The 8,076-nt window shown below is 43.0% G+C and overlaps 1 pseudogene; it reads left to right on the top strand.

Moving 5' to 3' along the window:
• Nucleotides 1-1,251: 1,251 nt before the first annotated feature.
• LOC132360491 (poly(rC)-binding protein 2-like) lies at nucleotides 1,252-2,558 on the top strand (annotated as a pseudogene).
• The last annotated feature ends 5,518 nt before the right edge of the window (nucleotides 2,559-8,076 follow it).

Below are 8,076 nucleotides of genomic sequence, written 5' to 3' on the forward strand. Positions count from 1 at the left end.
CAATCCCTGGTGGGGGACCTAAGATCCCACGTGCTGCGGGGCAATTAAGCCCTTGGGCCACACACAACTAGAGAGCCTGCGTTCTGCAGCTACAGAGCCCACGCGCTCTGGAGCCGGCTGCCACAACTAGAGAGAAGCCAGCGCTCCGCAACAAAGAGCCCACGCGCCGCAACAAAAAAAGATCCCGCATGCCACAGCTAAGACCTGACCCAGCCAAAGATTTAAATAAATAAATAAATAAATAGTTATACTGAGGTATAATTCAAATGTCATATATAATTCATCCATTTGATATGTACCATTCAATGGCTTTTAGTATAGTCACAAAATTATATATCCATCAACACGATTTTAGAACATTTCATTAATACAAAAAAAAGAACCCTCACACCCCTTAGCTATCATTCCCTAATCTCCCATTCCTCCAGGCCCTGGAATCATACAGTATTTGTCCTTTTGTGATTGGCTTTTTTTTTTTTTTTAATTTATTTATTTATGGCTGTGTTGGGTCTTCGTTTCTGTGCGAGGGCTTTCTCCAGTTGCGGAGAGCGGGGGCCACTCTTCATCGCGGTGCGCGGGCCTCTCACTGTCGCGGCCTCTTGTTGCGGAGCACAGGCTCCAGACGCGCAGGCTCAGTAATTGTGGCTCACAGGCCTAGTTGCTCCGCGGCATGTGGGATCCTCCCAGACCAGGGCTCGAACCTGTGTCCCCTGCATTGGCAGGCAGATTCTCAACCACTGCGCCACCAGGGAAGCCTGTGATTGGCTTCTTTTACTTAGCATAATATCTTTAGGGTTCATCCATGTTGTAGCATGTGTCAAAATTTCCTTCCATCTTAAGGCTGAATGATATATCACTGTATGTATATACCACATTTTGGTTTTCCATTCATGTGTCAGTGGACGTTTAGGTTGCTTCCACCTTTGGCTATTGTGAACAGTGCTGCTATGAACATAGGTATACAAATACCTCTTTAAGACCCTACTCTCCCAGACCAGCTGAGGCAGCAGCCAGAGCACGCCCGCTCCCGCCTGCCCACCCTCCGCTGCCCTCCACTCGCCCTGGGGTTTCTTTCGCCCTTCCTCCACCCCCTCCTCCCCCTCCTCCTCCTCCCCTCCTCCTCCTCCTCCTCGCCCCCCCCTCCGGAGGTGCCCCCTTGCCTTCCCGCCAGCCCCTATTGTTCCGCCCCGGCCTCCCGCCCTTCCCCTTCCCGCCGGCTCCTTTTTTCCCCTCAGTCGTCTCTCTCCTGCAGTTTTTGGCTTTCACCCCCACCAGTGACCAAAGACTTGACCACTTAGAGTCCAGCTCCTCAGAACACTGCTCGACATGGACACCGGTGTGAATGAAGGTGAATTAAATGTCACTCTCACCATCTGACTACTTATGCATGGAAAGGAAGTTGGCAGTATCATCGGGAAAGAAAGGAGAATCAGTTAGGAAGACGCACGAGGAGAGTGGTGCACGTATCAACAACTCAGGAGGGAATTGTCCTGAGAGGATTATCACTTTGGCTGGACCCACTAATGCCATCTTCAAAGCCTGTGTTATGATCATTGACAAACTGGAAGAGGACATCAGCAGCTCTATGACCAATAGCACAGCTGCCAGTAGACCCCCCAGTCACCCTGAGGCTGGTGGTGTCTGCTGGTCAGTGTAGCTCTCATTGGGAAAGGTGGTTGCAAGATCAAGGAAATAGGAGAGAGTACAGGGGCTCAGGTCCAGGTGGCAGGGGAAATGCTCCCCAGCTCGACTGAGCAGGCCATCACTCTTGCTGGCATTCCGCAATCCACCACTGAGGGTGTGAAACAGATCTGCGTGGTCATGTTGGAGATTCTCTCCCAGCCCCCCACCCCCCGCAAAGGTTGTGACCATCCCATACTGGCCCAAGCCTCCAGTTCTCCAGTCATCTTTGCAGGTGGTCAGGATAGGTACAGCACAGACAGGGACAGTGCGAGCTCCCCACACCATCCTGTTCATGTGCCTCAACGCAGACCTAGAGGGACCGCCTCTAGAGGCCTATACCATTCAAGGACAGTATGCCATTCCACAGCCAGATGTGACCAAGCTCCACCAGTTGGCAATGCAACAGTCTCATTTTCCCATGACGCATGCAACACCGGATTCAGTGGTTTGGATGCATCTGCTCACACTACTTTTCATGAACTCACAGTTCCCAACGATTTGATTGGCTGCATAATCGGGCATCAAGGCGCCAAAATCAATGAGATCTGTCAGCTATCTGGGGTGCAGATCAAAATTGGGAACCCAGTGGAAGGATCTACTGATAAGCAGGTTACCATCACTGGATCTGCTGCTAGCATTAGCCTGGCTCAATATCTAATAAATGTCAGGCTTTCCTTGGAGACAGATGGCATGGGGAGCATCTAGAACAATGCAGATTCATCCATAATCCCTTTCTGCTGTTCACCACTACCCATGATCCATCTGAGTAGTTTCTGAACAGTCAGCAATTCCAGGTTTTAAATAGTTTGTAAATTTTCAGTTTCTACACACTTTATCATCCACTTGTGATTTTTTAATTAAAGCATTTTAATTCCTTTCTCTGTTCAGCTGCTAATGCTGAGATCCATATTTAGTTTTATAAGCTTCTCCTTGTTTTTTGTTTTTTGTGTTTTTTTGGCTCATGAACTTTTTGTTTGTCACGAAAATGTGAGTGGAATATTAATACATTTCAGTTTAGTTCTGTAATGACAGGAATTTTTCAAAAAAAGTTAAAAGATGGACTGGAGCTTTTTCTTTGTGAATAGAAACCGGACGCTACAGTGATTAAAAAAAAAAAAAAGACCCTGCTTTCAATTCTTTTGGGTGTATACTCAAAAGTGGAATTTCTGGATCATATGGTAATTCTATTTTTAATTTTTTGAGGAACAGCCGTACTGTTTTCCACAGTGGCTCTACCATCTTACATTCCCAGCAACAGTGCCCAAGCGTTGCATAATTGGGTTGTCTTTTTATTGTTGAGATGTAATTTATAAAATGTAGGTACAAGTCCCTTATCAGGATATGATTTGCAAGTATTTTCTCCCACTCTATAGATTATCTTTTCACTTTCTTGAACAACAAAAGTTAAATTTTTTTTCATGCAACGTGGCACGTGGGATCTTTGTTCTCTGACCATGGATCGAACCCATGCCCCCTGCAGTGGAAGTGCAGTCTTAACCACTGGACCACCAGGGAAGTCCCAAAAGTTTTAAATTTTGATGATGTCCAGTTTACCTATTTTTTATTTTGTTGATTGTGCTTTTGGTATCATATTTAAGAAATGACTGCCTAACCCAAGGTCATGAAGATTTATGCCTATGTTTTCTTCTATAAGTTTTGTAACTTTAGCTCTTACATTTAAGTCCTTCATACATTTTTTAAAGTCGTTTGATTTTTTTTTGTTGTTGTTGTTTGCATATGGTGTGAGGTAGGGGTCTAACTTCATTCATTTGCATAAGGATATCCAATTGTCCCAGTTGTATCAAAAGACTACTGTTTTCCCCCACCAGTTTGCTTTGGCATCCTTGTCAAAGTTCAGCTGACCATAATTGTGAGGATTTATTTCTAGACTCATGATTCTAGTCCATTGCTCTATGGACTAGAGCATGAGGCGGTCTATCCTCATGCCTTGATTACTGTAGCTTTGTAGTAAGTAAATTTTGAAATTGGGAAGTGTGATTCCAATTCTGTCCCTCTTTTTCAAGACTGCTGATACTAATCTTTTAGCTTTTTGGTGTATGGTTATTCAACTACCATCCTCAAACACATCAACTGTAATCCAACCCAATTTTCTCCATCTTAACCGTATGAATACTATGAGAGACCCAGTCATATGTTTTGCTGAAAACAACACTCTAGGGAACTTCCCTGGTGGTGCAGTGATTAAGAATCTGCCTGCCAATGCAGGGGACACGGGTTCGAGCCCTGGTCCAGGAAGATCCCACCTGCCGCGGAGCAACTAAGCCCGTGTGCCACAACAACTGAGCCTGTGCTCTAGAGCCCGTGCGCCACAACTACTGAAGCCCACGTGCTTAGAGCCCATGCTCTGCAACAAGAGAAGCCACCGCAATGAGAAGCCCGCGCACTGCAATGAAGAGTAGCCCCCGCTCGCCACAACTAGAGAAAGATTGTGCACAGCAAGAGAGACCCAACACAGCCAAAAATAAATAAATAAATTTATTTTTGAAAAAAGGCTGGACTACCCTGGTGGTGCAGTGGTTAAGAATCCGCCTGCCAGTGCAGGGGACACGGGTTCAAGGCCTGGTCCAGGAAGATCCCATATACCGCGGAACAAATAAGCCCGTGCGCCACAACTACTGAGCCCGTGTGCCACAACTACTGAAGCCCGTGTGCCTAGAGCCTGTGCTCTGCAACAAGAGAAGCCACTGCAATGAGAAGCCCGTGCACCGCAAGGAAGAGTAGCTCCCACTCGCTGCAACTAGAGAAAGCCCGCGCTCAGCAACAGAGACCCAATGCAGCCAAAAATAACTAAATGAATAAATAAATTTTTAAAAAAGCAACACTCAACACTCTGCCTATTTCATTGATCTGACACACAAATTTAATAAAACTTTGAAATAAGTGAGAGGAATTTTGCGTACTTAACTCTTTGCCAAAAACATCAGCATCCTGGTGATCATCAAATTCTTTTCCATGTCTTCACAACCATGTAATGACTCATTCTAAGATTCTGCTGGGGAATAATGTCAAACAAATGAGTGGATCATTTCTGAAATCTGCCCTTTTCCCCTTTTGCAAACTTTGCTAGTATCTGCCTCTTTCTGTTCTCTAACCATCTCGCAATATCTATGATGTCTCTGTGATTACGAAGCTACCAGAATTGCCCCTAATTTCATGGGCACAGAGGAGGAGCTCACAGAATGCAGAGTCATGTTTTACAAACACGGATTGTATGCTATCCCAGGTTTGTGATTCGGCTCCACACCTGCCAGGGGGTAGGAGGCAGCACAAAATCATTTAAAGTACAGCATGTGCATTCTGCTAAAGTTGAAAGTTTTTATACAGAGATTGAGTCTGTTCTGAGAAAATGTTTCATCAAATAATGAGGGTCTCCATGGCAGCCTTCTCCCCACAGAGATATCCTGCAGAGGATAATTTAATAACAGCTAGAAATCTGCTATTCCCAAGTTGACAGAGAAAAGATAACACCTACCCCCAAGAAATATAGTGTCATAGAGAATAATGCTTTTTCTCTCCACAGCCCATAAGGTTGTTTGCAGATATGTCTCTAAGCCATGCCACCACTTGAAGTCACTATCAACCATTTCTTTTTACAAAATGACAAGGAAAAAGATGTGGAAAAGGAAAAGGAAAAACCAGGCAGGAATTACTGAGATCGACCAGGACAAATAGTATTGAGTTACACAGATCTAGGTGCAGCCTGAATTACACGTAATAACATTTAATTTTTTAGTATTATCAGGGATGTTTCACTTAACTAAACTTCTATTTTATTGAAGCTTAAACTTATAAGCACCAGCACATTTTAGACCTTTTCTTGATGACTTGAGGTCTTTTCTATAAACACATGTTGTTGAAATGCCATCAGGTTTAATGAACTGCTTAGGATTATCTGGTCTACACTAGAATGCCTACTGAGTTACTTGGTTTTTCATATTGTCTCCTCCTTTGTCAGTTGCCCTTCTTGGTTATCAGCATACCAGTTTCTAGTAGTGCCTGTTAATTTAACTACTTCCAATCTGTTATGGGCTGGATGACCATATCACCAGGTTTATTAGAATTTATCAGATTTGTTTCTAAAGAATATCTGTGTGTGTGTGTGTGTGTGTGTGTGTGTGTGTTTTAGGGAATACGAGATTTTCTTGTGAATAAAACACAAACTCTGGTTAATGGTGCTTGATATCTACTGTGGTAGCCCAGAGACCTTCTTTGATCAATTCTTATTTCTCCAGCCACATTCAGGTACTAGATATAACAATTCACCTACCTGCTTCAGTTCTTGAATAGACTGCAAAGGGTGGTGGGAAGTGTCAGGACCATGCCTCCAAACAAACAGCCTTCCTAGTTCTAATGAGAGATCAGAATCTAGTGCTTAGAGACTTAAGAGCTTAGAGAAGAAAACTGAGTCTTGGCATCTCAAGACAATGTCCTTGATCAGCTTATACCTTAGGTAAAGATGTCAGGCCAGTTACTTACTCCAACAGCACTGAGTCCTAACCACTGGACCGCCAGGGAATTCCCTACTTACTCCATCTTAAAAGACACGAGACTCTTCATTGCTATCTGCTCCCTCTCAGACCTGTGAGGAAACAGCCTGCAGTACCTCACAAACTTACCGGGTAAATCTCTCATCACTGCTTGGCATAGAGGAAAAGAAAATGAAAATCTCTAAACTGGAGTTTCTATTAAGCTAGATGTTAAACAGTCTGTACTGGCAAATACCAGCCATCTTCAGTTTGAATCACTTGTTGACTCAAAGCTCAGCCAAAGGAATGTGAATTTAGGGAATATCAGTCCGGTAATGATGACTTCCTTCCAAGCAATTCTGCTTTCAGTGTTTGGGGAACAGGATAAATACCTGGCTTGTAGCATAAGAAATCCAGTTTGTAAAGACAGTCCTCCATGAGGCGTCTCTACAGTAAATACCTGCTCTAAATCCCAATCAAGACAATCTATTCTAATAGTGTTTTAAATACAAAATTTGACAAGATTCTATAATCAATTTGAAAAAATAGGTGACCATGAAGAACATTCTAAAAAGAATACTGAAGGAAAAAGAGAGTAATTTGATTGCTTCCGGCATTCTCTTGAAGCTTATCAAAAGCTGTGAGTAAATGCCTAAAGTTTGCTCTAGTAATCCCACTCCCACAAAATTTTTCAAAGAAAAAAGTTATATGAAAAAAGGCATTCATTGTACCATTATTTTATAACATAAAATTGGAAGCAATAAGCAAATAAGGTAATGGGACTTCCCTGGTGGTCCAGTGGTTAAGACTGTGCTTCCACTGCAGGGGGACGTGGGTTTGATCTCTGGTCGGGGAAGATCCCGCATGCCACATAAGGTAATGGTTAAGTAAATATTACATCAAGTTGGTAAAATATTATGTAACCGTTGATACAAACAAGGAAGAACAGTTAACATGGGGAAATATTACAATATGTTCATTTCTAAAAGCTGTTATCATCTCATGTTATGTTTCATTTACTTTAGAAATATGTAATGCATGGGTAGACCAGAAGGGAGCAAGGGAAATAAAATTAGTTAAGGGGATTCTCTTCAAACTGCAGGTAATGTTGTAATGTTCTTAAAATTTTTTTTTACAGTATCAATGAATGTCTTATTTTAGTCACAGACTGGTATACCTATGGCCATGGTCAGTAACATTAAGCTTTCTCCAAAACTGACAGCATGGTCACTCCATCTATTTGTCACTTTCTCCAAATCCTAAAATTACGCTCAAAATGAAGCAAAGCTGAAACAGTGCAAGTCATTTTGAATGGACTTCTGAGGCAGAGGGACCGAAAAAGAAGAGGGTATTGTGTTAGAATTTATAGGATGACTCTAGCTATTACTCTTTTGAGTCTTGTGGCGTGACACTAAACCTTAAAATAAGAAGAGATATTCATACCCTACATAGCAGACTGAAACTTGAAGATGTGAAAAGCCATGTAACAATAGCTGGGTACAATGTGTCACTGAGACTGTACGTACATGAGGGGGTAGACAACTTATTAACAAGCAATAGACAGATACCGTATTTTAGACCTCTTCTACATTTCAGGAGTCAGAGAGTCAAGAACAGAAATGGAATCCTACCTGGAGCAAGTGGGCAGTGGCTAAGGCTGTCAAAGCCATGCCCAGAGCCAAACAGTGCTGGCCCCTAGATGAACGCTCCCACCTCTTATGTCCAGGCAGCAGCAGATATAAAAGCCGATAGGAGCTCATGTCATGTTCCAATTATGTTCAAATAAAGGCATTTGATAGCACAGACATAAACCCGAGTAAGGGAGACACACTGTGATTTCAAACTTGAAGAAGGGGACTGAGTTATGTAAAATTCCTGTAAAACACAGGGACAAAAATCACCCAAG

Source organism: Balaenoptera ricei, chromosome 2, assembly GCF_028023285.1.
Source record: "Balaenoptera ricei isolate mBalRic1 chromosome 2, mBalRic1.hap2, whole genome shotgun sequence".
Lineage (NCBI taxonomy): Eukaryota > Metazoa > Chordata > Mammalia > Artiodactyla > Balaenopteridae > Balaenoptera > Balaenoptera ricei.